This window comes from Ovis canadensis, chromosome 1 (genome assembly GCF_042477335.2).
Source record: "Ovis canadensis isolate MfBH-ARS-UI-01 breed Bighorn chromosome 1, ARS-UI_OviCan_v2, whole genome shotgun sequence".
Classification (NCBI taxonomy): domain Eukaryota; kingdom Metazoa; phylum Chordata; class Mammalia; order Artiodactyla; family Bovidae; genus Ovis; species Ovis canadensis.
The window spans coordinates 270125549-270145486 of NC_091245.1; the positions used below are offsets into that span (position 1 = coordinate 270125549).

At 45.9% G+C, this 19938-nt stretch overlaps 1 protein-coding gene across 5 annotated transcripts in view; it reads right to left on the reverse strand.

Moving 5' to 3' along the window:
* Window positions 1–19938, reverse strand: part of RUNX1 (RUNX family transcription factor 1) — a 267280-nt gene that overhangs the window by 46549 nt on the left and 200793 nt on the right. The window lies entirely within an intron of this gene.

Below are 19938 nucleotides of genomic sequence, written 5' to 3' on the forward strand. Positions count from 1 at the left end.
ACTTTTTTTTTTTTTTTTTAAGATTCTTCAGTGTGCTGTACAGAGTGCCTGAAAATGGGAAAACTCTGCCTGAAGACGGCTGTGACTGTCTCTTTGCCACCATCCTGGAGAGGATCCTGTGAGTCACTGTTGCAATCATCAGGAGGGTCTGGGAGGGGAACCCAGAATTCTCAAATAGGAAATGACTTCTGCCCTGTTGTCTAAGGAGAGGCTTCAGGGAACAGCAGAAAAGGGTTACGTGGATCCTATGAGTCCTTCCCAGAAATGCAGAGGTTATGACCTCGGAGCCCCTGCAAGGATGGGGGTGTTCATGGGCTGTGCTGTGCTTGGTCTCTCAGCCGTGTCTCACTCTGTGCCACCCGTGGACTGTAGCCCACCAGGCTCCTCTGTCCATGGGATTCTCCAGGCAAGAATACTGGAGTGGGTTGCCAGTGGCCTCCTCCAAGGTATCTTCCCAACCCAGGGAGCGAACCTGCATTGCAGGCAGATTCTTTACTGTCTGAGCCACGAGGGAAGCCCAGGAACACTGGAGTGAGCTTCAGTGGAGAAGGCTATCCCTTCTCCAGATCTTCCCAACCCAGGAATTGAACTGGGAATCCTGCATTGCACACAGATTTTTTTTTTTTTTTTACCAGCTGAGCTACCAGGGAAGCCCGGGGGTGTTCATACAGATGCTTTAATCCCTCTCCCTGAGAGAAACAGCATGGCACCAGCGAAATGGGACTGCCAGTCTGGATGTTAATAACTCTCCATCCTAAATCTGCTTTTCCACCCAACTTTCCTGTGGACAAGAGCAAGTCTCTTCATCGCTCAGCCTCCTTATCTGGAAGCCTGGAATTAAAGGACTAAGATGGATTACTGCAAGAGGCTCTGAAAGCATTCACAGCAATTACATCTGCGGTGATTTGGCTCAACCGGATCCTGTTCGACGACTCTAAGCAGGGGCTCTCTTGAACAACTTCACGTGACGTTAGGACTCTCAAGAGTTTGCTTTCTGTCTCTTTTTTCAGGCAGATCCCTGGCCTTTGGGAGCCATCAGGCTGATCTTCAGAACTCTAACTCAAAAACGGGAATTTCTCCGGCCTACCCTACTCTTGGGTGCGCCGATGGCTGGCAGCTTTGCACAAGGCATCCTGAAAACTCACTCCTTACCCTGTATCTTCTGCTGTTTCAGCCATGGCCCTCTGAACAGTTTTCACAGATCCTCTCCCCCTTTCCCCTGGAGCCTTCACTGAGCGTTTCTTGGGACCTACCAGCCAGGACATCCCCTTTCTGTTTCCGCCCCTTCCCCACGACGGCCCAAAGGCTGCATCTGGAGGGAATGGGCCATTCAAGTCAACTTAAAAACCTGCTAACATGTTGTCAAGGGCTGCAGCTGGGGGGCGGGGGGAGGAAGATCACTGTGCTGAGCCTTAATCCAGGGTATCATCTTCCTGCTTCCCTCATTGGTTAGAAAACAATGGTACTTTTCAGTTCCCTGGCCACATCCCCCCGTCAGCGGTCAGAGGAATGTAAGGCTGAGATCAACGCCCATCGTCCCACGTGTGCAGCTGTCCAGCTCCCTCACCCACACGCCTGGTACACGGCTTCTCTTCCTTTCATGCGTGAGCCTTCTAAATCACACAGAGCTGGTGGGGAGAAGCCACCAGGGTGCCAGCGCTTCCTAGGCCCTGGGTTTCAACCGACCGATTCTATAGATGTGACGTTTACCCCCGGAGAATCACCAACAGGGACTGTGATGGGTATAGTTGAGAGGAGCTTTGGTTCTCTTGCAGATTGTTCAGTCGCTCAGTCGTGTCTGACTCTTTGCAACCCCATGAACTGCAGCATGCCGGGTCCCCCTGTCTATCACCATCTCCTGGAGTTTGCTCAAACTCACGTCCATTGAGTCGATGATGCCATCCAACCATCTCATCCTCTGTCATCCCCTTCGCCTCCTGCCTTCAATATTTCCCAGCATTAGGGTCTTTTCCCACGAGTCAGTTCTTCACATCAGGTGGCCAAAGCATTGGAGTTTCAGCTTCAACATCAGTCCTTCCAATGAATATTCAGGGTCAATATTCAGGTCAATTTCCTTTAGGACTGACTGGTTTGAGCTCCTTGCAGTCCAAGGGACTTTCAAGAGTCTTCTCCAACACCACAGTTTGAAAGCATAAATTCTTTGGCACTCAGCCTTCTTTATGGTTCAACTCTCACATCTGTACTACTGCAAAAATCATGGCTTTGACTAGACGAGCCTTTGTCGGCAAAGTGATGTCTCTTCTTTTTAATATGCTGTCTAGGTTGGTCATAGCTTTTCTTCCAAGGAACAAGCATCTTTTAATTATATGGCTGCAGTCATCTTCTGCAGTGATTTTGGGGCCCAAGAAAATAAAGTCTGTCATTGTTTCCAGGTAAGTGAGTGAGCCTTGAGTCTGTGTGTGTTTGGTGGGGGGGGGAGGCTTGTCTATCCTGGGTCTTCCCATCCACGGTCCTACACTAGCTCCTCACAGGGCATGATGTACATACTTTAAAGGTCAGGCTGGCTTTTGCTAAGCCTAGTTTCTAGACTAGAAGGCAGACAGCCTGGATTCCCTGCTTTGCTCCAGCCACACCGGCCACCTTATGACTGCTCCTATATGCCTGCCTCAGGACCTTTGCACCTGCTGTTTCCTCTTCCCAGGACATCTAGTCTCCAGATACACTTAAGTTTCATCTTCTCCCTTAGGAATTCCTGAACAGCCTAGGTTAAGCCACACCTTCTCCAACCTGGCCAGTTCCAAGAGCTTTATCGTTGGTTTTCTCCACAGCATTTATTAATGTTATTTATGGTTTGTCTCTGCCCACTAGGCTGCAAGCTCTATGAGCCAGGGACTGTGTCCCTTTTCTTCACAGCTGTATCCCCAGTGCAGAGAAGAGTACCTGGCACACAGCAGGCTCACTGAATGTTCACTGGCTGGCTGACTGACCAGCTGAATGCTGGTGCCAACCAACTGTCCTCCATTAGGTTGTGGGAAAGTAGGATTATTCAGGGCAAAGGAAATTTGAACAACAGTTTTTAGCTGAAATGAAACTGTAGAGGGCTCAGAAAAACTACTTAGGGAGGAAAAATATCATCATGGAACATAGAGAATTTTGTGTGGAGAGCTGTCTTATGGGAAGTTAAACAGTCTGTAAAACTGGTCTTCTCTATTTTTTTTCCTTCATTACACAAAAAGATAAAAAGAATGGATAAAAGGCCTTTTGTGTGGAGCTGAGTGCAGTACCCTCACATAAGCAAGGCACTGCTAGAGCTCCCTTGTGTTTTTGGAGAGAGCATCCCCCCCAACATACACACTCACACACGCACACAGTGTCTCATGTACCTAGACACAGGCTAAGACACAACTGCTAGAGCAAAGCCTGAAAGGAAAGGTGTAGAGAGTGGAGAGTGCAGCCGGCTGGGACCACGACAAGAACAACAACTAACCCTGACTTGAGGCCAAAGGGGTGCACGGGGCCTGCCCCCTCCATCTCCTGCGAAACTGTGTGCTCAGAATTCACGGGACAAAAACACAAAGCAAAATGGTGTTCCCAGCTCATCCCCACGAGCTCTCGGAGACCCGAGGCCCCCTGAAAGCAGAGGAGTCAGGACGGGTAGTAGTCGGTCACCATGGTTACCCCCTGTTTCTGTCTGGTGACTAAGGAGGTAATTGCAGCTTAGGGCGGGGGACCTGCCTGGTTTCTTGTGCTCCTGACCAGAGGTAGCCCTCTGCGGGGGCAGGGGAGGCAACCGCCATGGACGGGTGCAGACAGCTCTCAAGTTCGAGATTCTTTCTCCTCTGCAAGCTTGTGATTGCAAGTACTGTCAGCTTGTCCTTGGGGAAGGGGTGGTCTGCAGAAAACCCCATGAACGGGTAAGAAAAAGTAACCCCAGGGTGGTACCTGGGAGTGTGTGGATCCATTAATCTGAGGGGCTCCTCCCCACAAGGACAGGCTCTGTGAGTGGGAGGTGGCTTTGGAAGGATGTGTTTTTGGTGGTGAAGCAGGGGTCGAGTTGAGAGGCGTGAACCTGGCTGTGGAGTCCAAGCCTCAAAAGTATTAGCCCCGGGAAGACAGGCAGGCAGGCTTGGAGGAAAGAGAACACAGTCCCAGACATCCATAGACTCCACCTGCTCCCTCCAGCTGCCTGGGTGATGCTGATCTCCCACAAGCCTTCTGACACCCCTGCGGGTCTCCACTCCCCTCCAAGACCTGCACACACTATGCACAAAAGACAGAGGGCCCCCAGCCTGTTCAGACAGGGCTGCGGTAAACTGAGGGCCCTGGAGGTGTGATGGTATGCCTCAGCCAATGCTGGGTGAATGAATGAATGAATGATGAATGAATGCATTCAAGAATGAATAAATAGATGTCCAGCCCCCTTCCTAGGCTAGACCTACTCAGGGACGTACATCCTACAGCAGTAAGGAAAATTCACGATGTAAGGAAAAATCGCCTCTCATTGCTAAAAGCTCTCCTGTTGGTCCATGGTGAATGTGGGTTGGGGGTGGGGGGGCTTTTCCAACAGCAGGGGAGGGGCGGGAGTGAACAGCATCTGATTCCTGTCTTCTCTCACGTCACAAATGCCCACTGACTTCTGGGCTGGCCTCACAGCAGCAGGAGGCCAAAAGGCCAACTCAAGGCCCTCGCCCCAGTCCTTTAATAGATAGCCAAGCAGGTGCCAAAGGACAGTGCCCTCTGATCAGTCACTGACCACATGCTCGTAAGAAAGCCAATAGTAACCAGCAGTCGTTTGCAACCTGTCCTTATCCCTACCTCACGCCATCTAAAGAAAAAGTTGGCAGGTTATTTGGGGCATACTGGTCTCACTCAGGCTAAGTTATTATCCACTGTTGCCCACACACAGCTGAGAAACAGCATCGGTGGGGTCCTCCCCCCTCAGCTACTTGAAAGGGCGGTGGTTGTTTGTTCGGGACTCCCCAAGAGGCGTTGCACGATGACAGAAATGCTGGTCCTGTGCTTGCCAGGCGATCTTGGGAGGGAAAGTTCTATTTATGCCAAGACACAAGTGCCCGCTATTCACCCTGATGACCCCATCTGAGCCAGTGCTGGAGGGACGGACAAGAGGGGTATCGATATTTCCTTCTAAGACCCCTGCACCGTTCTCCCATCAGAATCCTTTCCAGACTGGAGAGCAGCAAAAAGCAGGCCTTCCTCCTTCCGTCTTCACCTGGGGACTCTTGTCTCTGCAAAGCTGACTCTCAAGGGACCAGCCTCCCCGCTTGCCTCTGCTACCAACACCAACAGGAGAACCGACTTTGCGACAGGCGTTTTGAAACTTCTCTCCTTTTAACTCCGTCCACGGTTCCCTCTTCTGTGCAAACACTGGTGTGTTAAAGCACACCTCCACTGGGAGAGGGTGCCCTCATAAACTGCAGGTTACTCCCTGTCTTTTCTCAGCCAGAGAGGGCGGCCCCCACCTCACTCCCTTCTGGGTCTCTTCCCGACACCCAACTTTTTTTTTTTTTTCTTTTTCTGAAACCACTTCTGCTTCCTTCATTTTCTCTGCAGCTGCGGCGGAGAGATATAGTAAAGCTACTGTATAGGATTTTGAAAGCAGGGCCTCTGAGAGCCTTCCAAGCCCCGTACAAGCCGGTTATTCTCTGGCTTGTTTTCTTTGGCTTCAGGTTAGTAACACAGAATGAGTCAAACAGTATTAACTTTCAATAGGGAAGTGGTGTGGTCAACCCAAGCTGTTTGTGGCTAGATGGTGCAGATAGGTAAGGCAGGTAGTGAAGAACAGCCCATAAGGCTGCGAAGAGGCAAAGGAGGGGAAGGCAGCCTCGCTCAGAAACATCCAACAATTCGGTCAACAGGACTCTAACCATCTTTTTTTTAAGTTGGCTGAGGAATGAACCCCAAGGTCTCTGGCCAGCCAGCTTCCGGAATTTGGCCAGGTTGGGGCTCTGTAGCTTGCACAATCCAGTACTTTGTGGGTAGAAGGGTGACTTCCTCCCTCCCCTTTTCTTTCTTTTTTTTTAAAATGATGCCAGAGTCATAGGAAATCAAGTTAGGATAATTTCCCCTCCTTAGGGCATGTCCCTCTGGGTGGACCTTTATCCATTTCTTCCCCCTGCTTGGGCTGTGAGTGGCTGTGCCTTCTACCTGGTGCTTGCCCATCTTCTCAGCCCTGAACCTGGCTCCCCAGGTTGGTGGGCTGGCTGCAAACCTGGGCTCTCCTCCAGGCCAGGTGACCCCCCCCCAGGGGGATGCGCTTGCTCCTACAGACATCAACTCTTCCTTTTAGAAGCTGATAAGGATCTTCAAACCATTCGATCCTCTCTTGTTTGGCAGATGAGGAAACGGAGGCTCTGAGAGGTGATAGGGGCTGCTGAGCTCTGCAGAGCCAACCGGGCTGGGATCTGCGATCTTTCCACGTGGCTGCCTCTCCCTTGCCCAGGGTTCAGGATTGCTCCTATGGCTCAACAGAACGGCTCCGAGAATGGCCCAGCCCTTGAGACTCAAATTTCAGCAGTTCCCGGTTTCTTTCTCCCTGCCCTCAGCTACTTATTTATTTTGAGACCGGCTGAATCACCCATGGAATAGAGCAAGTTTCTCCTCCCAACCGGCTCTGACAGCATGTGAACGAAGGAACAGGACAGCAAGCCAGCCTCTGGAGCCTTGCAAGGTTCTCACCTCGGAGCAGCTGCAGGTTTTGACTCCTCCTGGGAAACTGGCAGGAAGGCTCAAGGGTGTAATATTTCACCTCCCTGCAATCTAACCCCCAAATCTCAGGCGAGCAGCATATATAAAAAGCCATGGGTGGAAAAAAGAGGAACAAGGACTCAGCAAGCTACACTACAATCTCTGCAACTCTTCCTAAGCCTTTCATGGAAAGAAAATGAAATAGCACAGCCAGAGAGGAAGAACTGCATTTGGTTTTGGAAAAGAAATGGATATTAAAAGTAAACTCAGTTCTCTTAACTGTGAAGTTTGCCTTTTGTTTGTTTCCAAAATGCCTACAGGGTGTGTAACAGTAGGAAAGGAAATATTAAGATATTCTGATGGCAAAAAGTAAAGCTTCTAAAAGTATGGATTCACAGTGGGGCTGATTTAAATGCCTTTATTTTTTCCCCTATGGTTTTTCTTCTCATCAATCCTAGAAGACAGGATGAAATGAAATGTACCTTCAAGAAGCCAAGTTTTATTTTAGATCCCTGAGATTTTTGTATAATATACACAGCAATAATAACATTTCCTATGCTTTTCTGTTATCTAATTACATATTTATAGATTTCTGATAGACTGATAGATTACCTGACAGACTGTTTACAAAGCACTTGGATATTTATCATCTCAATTCATGCAAAGCAATCTTCTGCATTAGAGCTATTATAATTATCTCCACCTTATAGATGACTCAATGGAAGCTTCTAGATGCTAAGTGTCTTGGCAGATACACAGCAGCATGTTCAGTTAAGAAACAACTACATTTTGATAAAATCTTTGTTTGGGAAAAGAAACAAAGGAAGCAGGGAAATATGGTGAACATGGTTTGGCTTCAGTGAGGAGAAAATTGGTGAAGTAATGCAGTATTTCTGCAGTATTTGGGGTTAAAATAGTATTTTATTGCAGTATTTGGGCTGGAAGGAAAACGACAAAAAAGCCCTTACTGTCTTGTATCCTGAGAGTTCAATCTGCAATGATTAAAAAAAAAAAAAAAACAACTCAGCAATGGCAAGTATCTGGCCTCTACTTAGGCAGAATTCTAGTTGATTCCCTGGTGAGGGGTATGGTATGCGGGAAGGGGCTTGTGTCCAGGGCATGTGCTTTAATAATAACAGCTAATATTTAAGGAGCATCTCTGTGCCAGGCACCATGTGTCATCACGTGCTCCTTTCTTCAACAAGTACCAGAATCCCTTGAGATGAACACATCATCTTCCCAGGGTTGCATGTGAGGAGGCCAAGCTCAGGGAAACTGATCTGACCACAGGGCAGAGGTAACCTTGAATCAGGCCATCAGCTCTCCAGCTGGGCCGCCAACCACTGCTCCAGCCTGTGGCTCAGACCGCCTCTAATCCTCATATCCCTTAGCAAGGTCGGTGTCACACGCCCATTCTACAGATGGGGAAACTGACGCACAGGTATGGACGTAGCAGGGCTCAGACACGAGGCCATATCAGTCCACCTCCAAACTCCTCTCTCACTCCCCCAGCTCAGAGTTTCATTTCTGAACCTCGGGGCTGTGCCCTTTAGCAATGCCAGAAACAAACAGAAAGATGTGACTATGAGTATTTCTCTGGAGCGCTTTAAAACGAGTGAATTAGAAAATCATAAAACCACTTCAGAGGTAAGTAAAAATAAGGTGATACCAGGAACACATCCAAAAAGGGCCATAAATGTATATAGTTCTTAAGAGCTGAGATATTTCAAATATTTACTTTTCATCTCAAATGACCAGAAGGCTGACTTCTAAGCCATGGTGAACAAAACAAAAACAAACAAACGGAATCTCAAATGTTCGCCATTTCAGTGTATGAAAGTACGCTGAAAGATTCAATAACAGGCTGAGTTTTAGTCAATACTTGCTTTAATGGAACCTCAGTATATGTAAATCGTGGAAATACCAAAGTAATGTATTGCCATTAACTTACTTTATAGGGGTCTAGGGAGTTGGCAGATTAATTCAACTGTATTCCTTAGGAAAAGGCAAACAGAAAAGAACTTTGCTTTGAGTACTTCAATGTTACCTTGGCTTTCATCTACAAATATATAGCCAGAATATTTGGCTTGGCTATCAGGAATTTTCCCAGTGACAATGCATAACTTACTTGCACAAAGAACTCACTGTAAATATATCACATGTAACTGAGAAAGGCATTTCTCAGCCAATGTCAGCGTTTGTGACATGTCTGATAATACAGCTGTAATGCTCAGTAATAGGCTATACCTAACTTACCCCTTCTTGATAGTCAGCTGTTCATAGCAAAAAAAGCAAACCTTTAAAATAAATTGTTTGCAAAGGAAAATAACACGGGAAGAATGGGAGAACACAGAAACTGCAAGCTAGCTCAAACGAACTTAAACACAGATCTAGAGCAAGGCGGGTTACCTCTACTTTACTTAAACTGAACCTCTCGTTTTTTTTGGCAGTGTCAGTGAGTTCTATCAGACCCACTGGATCCAATTCTTCCTAATGCTTTTCTTAGCTACATGGCCTACAGGAAAGAAAAAAAAAATCCAAGCCTTCACAAAAGCTCAAGGAGAGTTTTTATGAAAAATGGAAAGTGGTTAGAGCATAAAAAATTTTCTAAGTCCATCCCAAAGCCGACAAAAGAATGCATTATAAAACGCTGTTCCATGCATTGTTCCATCAGGTCACAAGGTGCATGGGCAGCTAAGGCAGGCACTGCGATGCCCAGAAGGGTCTCTGATGGTGAAAGGTGGACGTGCGGTCACTGAAACACATCTCTGAGTGTCTCTGGGGGAAATGAAGGAAACCCCTACCAAACACATACCCAGAAGAGAAAAATCCAAGACAAGGCTAGAGAGACACGCTGGTTTAGGAAACACAGAGAGTGGCTGAGTGTCATGCCCACGAAGCTTGGCTGTGGTTAACGGGGGCGTCCAGGCACCCCAGGAGGTGAGCCCTGTGCATCTGCCGTGAGGCTTGAGACCCCAAGAAGAGTTTGGCACATTTCACGTCAGTTTTCTAAAACAAAGTAGAGGAGCCTCTCCCACGCCGTGTCACGTGTATATCTGAAAGGACCCGCAAGTGAGATCTCAAACACCCACTTTTTACTCAGACAGAAGTTTCCCCCTGCTGCTAAGTCGCTTCAGTTGCGTCTGAGTCTTCAAGACTCTATGGACTGTAACCTGCCAGGCTCCTCTGAGTTTTTCCACCAATCTCAACCTTTGGGGGCAAACTGATATGCCCATTGAGGGACTTAGGAATGGTGAACCAGAGTGTTTCAAGGGTCCATAAAAATGTAAGAAAAGAAATTTTACTGTGTCTAAATACAAAAGGAAAAAAAATCAAAATTTATAAATGTTTAATTAAGTGTCTAAAAAAATGAAACATTATGGCAACTTCATGAATTTTTAAACTTAGGAATCACAGATCGTTTTGGTTTCGAGTCCTCTCATTTCTAAAGGATACCAAGATTCAATGCAAATAAGTGCTGCATCTCCTGAACACTGACTGTGTGCCAGGCATTGGTTCAAAATGTTTGACCGAGGCTGTCGCATTCAGGTTCCCTGCCCTGTGAGGTTCATGCGGCCACTGTTCTTGTTTTCTGGAGGCTGGGTCAGGCCAGCACTCTTTCTGCCCACCCCACGGTCACCCATACAGTCAGCAGATGCCAAGAGGGGGATTGCAATCCAGTGGTAATCACTATGCTGATGGCAATGACATCAGGGCTGCAGGAAATTAGATGCGTTACTCATAGCCAGATTAATTTCAACACCAAGTGATAAAAGCCATTCAAAAATTTACAGCAAAAAAACATCTAACGTAGGAACTGGTGTATACATATATGCGTGATGTGATGAAGGATATATCCGCCCCCACCCCCTACCCCCCACCCTGTGGAAGGAGGCCGCCAAGGATCGACCTCTAGGGGGCGCTGTTTGCGGGGAGCGCAGGGCTTCTGTTTTTCTGATGGTATTTTGCCATCCTTTCAGCGGGAACTAATTTAGAGATTATCACTGGTCCTGTTGCCTGGTTGGACAGAAGAGGACAGTGAGGAGAAAGTACTTAAGATAATTGCATGAGTTCACACCCACTGGCCTGGTGGCGCCAGTCTGAAAATCCAGGTCCCCCAGCTGAGGATCTAGAAACCTTTTCACATGTTTTAAGATTAAGAAACTGAAGCCTAAATGCAGACAGGATTTTTTTTTTTTTTTTTTTTTAGCACTTCATATACTAAATTCTAACAAGGACTGGGATGTTAGCTTATACCTCGACTTCACTAGGGTGGCGTTTAAAATAGTGATGTGGGTTTCCAATGGGTCAGAGGGACAGAGCTATTCAGAGTCATGGTTTAAGATTCGGTCCATGTTCCTTCTCCACCCCCTGCTCCCCTACATTAGACTGAGGTGCTACCTAGATCATTTCTATATGTTTTCATTGGTACCTGGGAGGAACCATTTTTTCCCTCTTTTCTGCAGCAACACAGAACATCTCAGGACTTCTGTATGAAGACAGGGCTAGTTACCAAGAGATCACAGGCCTGCCCAGGTCCTGGTGAGCTAATGAAGTGGCTTATCACTGCTTCCAGGGGCAGAAGCTTACTCCCTCCAGGGTCCTCTTACATCCCTCTCATCCAAAGGTCTCCTTCAGACCTTAGCCTGGATGTGGAGGGAATATAAAGGGAAAGTTGCTCTGTCGTGTATGACTCTTTGCAACCCCATGGACCATACAGTCCATGGAATTCTCCAGGCCAGAATACTGGACTGGGTAGCCTTTCACTTCTCTGGGGGATCTTCCCAACCCAGGGATCAAACCCAGGTCTCCTGCATTGCAGCTGGATTCTTTACCAGCTGAGCCACCAGGGAAGCCCAAGAATATACTGGATTGGGTAGCCTATCTCTTCTCCAGCGGATCTTCCCGACCCAGGAATCAAACCAGGGTCTCCTGCATTGCAGGTGGATTCTTTACCAACTGAGCTATCAGGGAAGCCGCAATAAGTTCACTAAAAACTCAAGAGTCATGGAAGTCTTTGTTGTTTAGTTGCTAAATCATATTCCACTCTTTTGAGACCCTGTTGACTGTGTAGCCCACCAGGTTCCTCTGTCTGTGGGACTGTCTAGGGAAGAATACAGCAGTGAGTTGCCACTTCTTTCTCCAGGGGATCTTCCTAACCCAGGGATTGAGCCTGCATCTTTGGCATTGTGAGGCGGGTTCTTTACCACTGAGCCATCTGGGAAGTCTGTAGGAGTCTTTATCTATATAGAATACTTCTTGGTCTAGTTTGATGCTACTAAGCATAACAAACAGAAAGACATTCTAAAATTCACTGGAAACATTTAGGCAGGATTATTAGTGCTTTAAAAACTGCTTTTGCCCAGTCATCAGATAATTGAGGAGCTTAGCACAGCGGGGATTATAGCTTCAGTGGAAGTCACCCCAGAATGTCCATCTTAGCACCGAAGTGCCGTTCACAGTGGGGAGGAGGAATCTAAGCAGAACATTCTACCTCTTTGACCCTCTGTCTCCTTTATATTTGGGTGAGAGGAAAGAAAGAATTCTTTTTTTTTTCCTTTTCTTTTGGGGATTATGATTTCATCCAGAAAGAATGAAAGTCCAAATCCAGCATCTGAAGAATCCAGGGAAAGGGGGATTAAGTAGATGATCATTCATTACTTAAAGGACATGCTTAAAGCAATTCCCAGAGAACAAGGTGATTAGGGATTGATAATTACAATCCTGAGATAACAGATCTGGAAAACCATCTGGCATTCCACTAACCAGTCAGGGGCAAAAAAATGAAAAAAATTTGCATCCTCCTAGCAGGCTGCATGGGCTTCCTGGCGGCTCAGCGGTAAAGAATCCTCCTGCCAATGTGGGAGATGCAGGTTCGATCCCTGCCTTGGTAAGATCCCCTAGAGAAGGAAATGGCAACCCACTCCAGTATTCTTGCCTGGGAAATCCCATGGGCAGAGAAGTCTGGCGGACTACAGTCCATGGGGTCGCAAAAGAGTCGGACACAATTGAGCAACTAAACAGCAAGAAGCAGGCTGCAATGTGCACGTGGGCCCTCTAGGAATCTCTTTGCTGAAGGAGGAACTGGACTTGGACAGCTCATTTGTGGTCATTTTTGTCACATTACTCATTTTTCCTGCCTGCCTCTGCTGGAGGGAGAGGTAAGCTTCGGGTCCCCAGATGCCAGGCCCCTAAGCAGACCCTGGTGACAGACATGGAACCCATTGTCAGCCCGTATGGCAGTGTGGGTGGTACATTTGACAGCATCCTCACCCCAGGGAAAATGTTGGTTCCATCCCGTTGGTACAAAAATGATGAATGTCAAGACCATCAGGCTCTGCTTCCTTGAAGAAAACTGAACCCGAATTTTATTGATAAACTCTAATAAAAAATTTCTGCATAGAAAATTTCAATACAATAAAGCTCAAGTAGCAGTTGGCGTAGTTCTTAAAAATAAGACTTTGGCGTCTGTAGCTGGCAGTGTCTGGATGGCTGTGTTTCAGTTCTGGCTTATGAACTAACTGTGTGACCTTGGGCAAGGGACTGGATTTCTCTTTGTGTAAGGATCTATCCTTACCTGATCTTGCAAAAATTATGTCAATTAAGGTACGTGTGGCTCTTTGTACAGTGCTGAGCAAACAGTCAGCACTATCGGAGTGTTTCATATTATTATTGAAAAGTGAAAGTGACAGTGTTAGTCGCTCAGTCATGTCTGACTCTGCAATCCCATGGACTGTATAGTCCACCAGGCTCCTCTGTCCATGGAATTCTCCAGGCAAGAATACTGGGTAGCCATTCCCTTCTCCAGGGGATGGAACCTGGGTCTCCTGCATTGCAGGCAGATTCTTTACCATCTGAGCCACTAAGGGAGCCCATTATTATTATTATTGGGTATTTTTATTATTAAGAGAAAACAACGTTTTAAAAGAAAATTGTACATTAGTCAATCACCAGAACAATTCATAAACGTTTCTGCTCATCCCATACTTCTCTGGGTAAACTTGATTTCAAATATTTTTCGGTCCATGATCGCCATAAGTTTATAGGCGTTTAAATGCATCTTTCATGCACTTCTTTTCTATTTGAAACATACTCGCCATAAACAAAGATTCTGTTTCTTCTCTCTCTATATATCTTATATATATATATCTATATATCTTATATATCTTATATATCTCTATATATCTATATATCTCTATATATCTTCTTTCTCTCTCTCCCTCTGTATATATATATATATATATATATATATATATATGCTGCTAAGTCACTTCAGTCGTGTCCGACTCTGTGCGACCTCATAGATGGTAGCCCACCGGGCTCCCCCGTCCCTGGGATGCTCCAGGCAAGAACACTGGAGTGGGTTGCCATTTCCTTCTCCATATATATATAATATATATATATTATAGCATTGCTATTTGCATTCAACATCATAGAAAAAAGTTATATTCGTGTGATATAGTCTCAATAAAGCCCTTAACAAAAGCAATTGAGTGATGTGGAACGAAGTCTATTTTAAATCAACCGATTTCAACTATAACTCTCCATAAAAATGTTGTTAGTTGGCAAGATGCTAATGCCCCAGAAAGTAGCATATTCAAAAGTTTTTAAGTCACGGCTCCACCTAGCTATCCTGTTACTCTGAATCTCAAGAGTTCAAACACAGCAGGTACCTTGAAGGGCTCCATTAACTCGAGGGCAGAAGTTGTCCTAGAAATGGTGAATATTTGTTTTATGAACCTTTAAAATTTTTAGTTACTCAGTGTTCTAGATGTAACGGACACCTGGCCAGCCAGGTGATGGCTCATGCCCTCACAGTGACTGTCCAATCCTGAGCCCACCGCAGTGGGACACTCCCACCCCTGCCCTGCCCCTCAACCCCTCCTTAGCAAAGTATCTTTCTCTACAGCACTAAGTCACGCATTCAAATTATTTAGTGAAATATCTGCAGAGAATACACTTTGGTATCTCAACATTATCATATTACAGACACATGGGCTAAATTACAGACACATGGGCTGAGTGCTGGAATTTCCCGTTAGGTTTCCTGAAATATTAAAAAAAAATACATAAAAGCAATCTCAAATATCCTTTCCTTGAAAACTCTTTTCACTCAATCTTTCATGCTTAAAGAGAAGACCATTTTTTAATATCTTGACAAGCTTCTAAATATTCTACTTACAAACTGAAAACAGGTCCCACCTTGCAGCTTACAAGTACTATTCCAGCAGAAGTTGCCTTCTGCTGGTGTTCTTTCCCCATAATAATTTTAATTTTTCAACAATTAATCATTTCTCTATTCACCTGAGATGTACAAATAACCCTGCAAGATGTGGGAAAAACAAGTTTTTTGACTTACTAAGGGGCAGGTCAGTTACGGAAAAGGGCAAGTGCCACCTGAAATGGTAAAAAAAAAAAAAAAAAAAAATTCATTTCTCTTTGGAAGACACTTTTTGCAACAACTTCGCCACTGAAAACCAGGAAATTGGTTGGGAAACATCGAGTGATTCCATCAGCCTGGCCAGCAGGCTAGCAGCAGCACGTTCGTTAATTCTTCCGGCCTTTTCTTAATTATCTTACTGGCAGGCTGAATGAGATAAGCTTTCCTTCCGGGTTTTTGCAAAAATGCTTTAAGTTGAAGGCTCCATGCCTGCCCTCAGGCACTGGGAATTGCCCTTTCTAGACAATCTTAGAGCTGGGACAAATGTGAGAAGTCACACAAGCCAACAACTAGTTTCAAAAATGAGAGTACTGGGGCCCGGTCAGAGAGTCTAGAATAGGTCATGTGCAGATGGTGTGGTGCGGGATGGGGAGGTAAATGCATGGACGGACAGACGCTTGGATGGACAGAGTAGATTAGTATGAGGTATCAGGAGCTCCTCATTGTAATTCTGGCTGCATCACCAACTCTTTCTTTCCAACCTAAGCAGATCATTTCATTTCTCTGTGGCTGTTTTCCCTTATCAATGAGGCAATTAGCCCTAAAGGCTCTCTCAGGTCCCTTTGAGTGTTCATGGTCATTAATTTCACGAAACAAAAGAACTTTTCAAAACGATTCAACTTGGCTATGCTGAAACCATGTTGCCAGAATCACCCAGAATTCACAGCACCATAATAATGATGGAAGGGACTTGGGAGATCTCACTATAGATTTGACACTGCCTAGGCATTCTAATTTACATGCAATGACCTCTCTTAATACTGCATTGAAAATGAAAGTTGCTCAGTTGTGTCTGACTCTTAGCGACCCCATGGACTGTAGCCTGCCAGGCTCCTCTGTCCACAGAATTCTCCAGGCCAGAATAGTGGAGTGGGTAGCCATTCCTTTCTCCAGGGATCTTCTCAACCCAGGGATAGAACCCAGGTCTCCTGCACTGCAGGCAGATTCTTCACCATCTGAGCCACCAGGGAAGTCCAAGAATACTGGAGTAGGTAGCCTATGCCTTCTCCAGGGGATCTTCCTGACCCAGGAATCAAACTGGGGTCTCCTGCATTGCCAGTAGATTCGTTACCAGCTGAGCTACCAGGGAAGCCCTCAAACTACATTGGAAAGAATAATTCACAATACTCAAAACATGATAACAATCAGAAGATGTGTTAGATACACACACACACGCAGAGGAACATTATTCAAGCATATAAAAGATACCCTGCTATTTACCATTTGCAACATGGGTGGACCTTGAGAGTGTTATGCTAAGTGAAATAAGTCACACAGAGAAAGACAAATACTATATCATCTCACTTATATGTGGAATCTTATGAAAAAAAAAAAAACCCACAAACTCACAGAAACAGAGAGTAGATTGGTGGTGGCTAGGGGTAGGGGATGGGGGAAAGGGATTAAAGGGTACAAACTTTCAGTTAGAAGATGAAAAAATTCTGGGGACCTAATGTATAGCATGAACTATAGTTAACAGCACCACATTATATATTTGAAAACTGCTAAGAGGGTAGATCTTAAAAGTTCTCAACAGACAAACAAACTGTCACTACACGATGTGAAGGATGTGTTAACTAATCTCACTGCAGTAATCATTTCTCAGTGTAGACATATATCAAATAATCATGTTGTAAACCTTAAACTGACACAATAAGCCAGCGATATCTCAATAAAGTTGCGGGGGTGGGGCAATTCTGTTAATTTCTTTTAAAAAGAAAAAGTGGCTATAAACACAGTTTCATCAAAAAGTAGTTTCACCTTGAATCAAGACACCCAAATGATAATAAGAAAAAGGCCAAAGTAGTTCCACCTTGAATCAAGACACCCAAATGATAATAAGAAAAAGGCCTGCTAAAGGTCCGCCTAGCTTCCAAGAGTGAAAAGGCAACATTACCACAGTCACCCTGGGAGACTGCGCATTTGTCCCTAGAAGTCCCTTGTGAAATAGACACTCTCTACTTAAGCCGGTAACACCTCTTTATATCATACTTATATATATTCTTATATATACTTATATATATATATATTTTATTTAATTTGCTTTTTAAGTTGATTTTTCCCCAGACCCCAAATTCCATTTGGCAGGAAAGACTGTAAAAATGGGTGCCTCTTTGGAGCCATTCCCTTCTGCCTACTCCAAAACCCTTCTCAATAATGACTGTTTTCTTAAGTCATAAAGCAGCAGGAAGTAGAGTCCACTGTATATACAGGCGGCCCATTACAATCACATATTTTTCCCCTCTGACTGCCAGTTCTTAAAAATTCAAGCGCCCATCATTTATTTTTTGAAGTTCAATCACTGTTAGCTCTTTGAATCTTGCAGGAAAATACTGGCTATACAGCAAAATCTTTCCTTTTTATGCATCAATGAAGAGGGGCAGTGGAAGGCATATGGAGGGATCACCTGATTTAAGTTTCTTCCTGCTGGTAGGTTTGCCTTTGAACTCTCCCAGAGATGGCTGTTTTTTCTACTTTTACTTAATTTTTTTTTTTTTTTTAAACTGAGGTACAGGGTTTCGCAGATAGCTCAGTAAAGAATCTGCCTGCAAGGCAGGAGACCCTGGTTTGATTCTTGGGTTGGAAAGATCTGCTGGAGAAGGGAATTCTTGGGCTTCCTGTGTGGCTCAGCTGGTAAAGAATCTGCCTGCAATGCGGGAGACCTGGGCTCGATCCCTGGGTTGGGAAGATCCCCTGGAGAAGGGAAAGGCTACCCACTGCAGCATTCTGGCCTGGAGAATTCCACGGACTATATAGACCATGGGGTCACAAAGAGTCAGATGTGACTTTCACTTTCACTTTGCATAGCTGATGTACAATATTATATATTTATAAGTTTCAGGTGTAAAACATAGTGATGCACAAGCTTTAAAGGTTATGGTCCACGTATAGTCACTATAAAACATTGGTCATGCTCCCTGTTGTACTACATATCCTTGTGTGCGTGTGTGTGTTGGTCGCTCAGTCGTTTTCGACTCCTTGTGATGCCATGCACTGTAGTCCCCCAGGCTCTTCTATCCACGGAATTTTCCAGGCAAGAATACTGGAGTGAGTTGCCATCCCCTCCTCCAACTATGAATCCTTGTATCTTATTTATTTTATGCACCATCATTTGTTTCTCTTAACCTCCTGCTTCCATTTTTATTTTTTAAATTTTGTGTGCTTATTTTTTTTAAGTCTTTATTGAATGTATTACAGGATTGTTTCTGTTTTATGTTTCAGTGTTTTGGTCACAAGGCATGTGGGATCTCAGCGCCGTGCACAAGGATGGAACTCTCACCTGCTGCGCTGGAAGGTGAAGTCTTAACCACTGCACCACCAGGGAAGTCCACCTGCTTCTATTTTTCAAGAAAGGGATTCTACAGCCTCCTGAGTGAGCCTTTCTGGAAGTTTAAGTATCCTCAAGGTCAACCGCCTTCAACCTCACAGCGGCCTGCCCCCCATCCCGCGCCTGCTGTAATCTGAGCCTGCTTCCTCTTTGGTCCTCTGCGGAACGTCAGGGCGCCTGCGTGGTGTGTCTGGCGTGTTTAATGCAGGGTCACTAGGAGTCTTCAATTTGCCGTTCCTACTTTGGAAAGCTCCCAAGTTGGGTTTGGTTAGAACTGTGTGGTTCTGTGCCTGCGGTTTTCTTTTCACACAGAAATGGGAATCGGGGGTGGTTACCAAGTCCTGGAGTTTCCTGAGTCTGGGTGTGGCCAGAACATCTCCAGGTACTTAAAGAGAACAGTCTGCAGGGTGGGGGAAATAAGGTCAGAAAGAAAACAGGCAAAGGGCACCAAAGAGGTGGTGAACGGACAGCTTGTCCTGAGGGGAGGTCCCTGGTGGGCGTGGTTGACTGACACAGCGCCCAGGGTGATCAAGGTACCAGGAGGCTGTGGCCGGGACTCCAGGGAAGACTGCCGCAAGTTATAGTGCTCACAGGATGACCTATAGACAGCCGTGCCCCGGGGGCCACCAACACCACCACAGGGCAGGTCCTCTTGGACTAGGGGGCAGGGAGCGCAGGGGCACCCTGAGACGCAGGCAGGGAGGCGCAACTGGAGATCGCTGGCATTTCCTGATTTCATTCTCCCTGCCAGGCACACAGCACTGTCTCCTTCAAGTTATAGAGAAGCTCTCATTAACATCCCCATTTTACAGATGAAGAAACTGAGGTTCAGAGAGGCTCCATAACTTCCTGAAATGTTAAGCACCTCAGCCCCACACTCCACTTGTTTGGCCCAGCACTCAAAATGCTTAACCACTTCGCTTTACGACCTGACACGCCTGCCTCTCAACTTCCAGGCCTAGCAGGAAGCCCAGTTTTGCACCCCCTTACCCCCACCCTGAGAACAGAGGATATTATTTTTCCCAGCGGGGGCCTGACATGGTTAGAAGGCATGCAGATGCCGGGCTGGGGCTCCACGCAGCTCCACAGATCCGCAAGTGTAACCCAGCCTCCATCCAAGGGAAGGGTGTGGTTCTGGAAAAGAGTGCTACTCTTGTGTTTACTCAAAGATAGTCATTAAGTCACCGTGAAGACATTTTTCTGCAGACTAAACAACCCCACTCCTTCTTAAAAAAACCTTTTCTCGCAGGAGCTATTTTTCTGGTACCATCTTTCTATATTTGCTGGTTTTCCCCCAGGCATTCCTCCTGCCTCCCATTCTCTATTTTAAACAATCCTGTCATAAAATTTCGATCTGCGGCACAGAAAGAAAAGGGTCATTTGGATAGACTTCATCTCCAGCCTCCAAATGAATAAAAGACGAGCATGGATGGTAATCAGCCCCTTGTGGTCCACTCTGACCCTCTGGCCTTTTTGGGGCCACCTCTGTGCCTGGCCAGTCTTC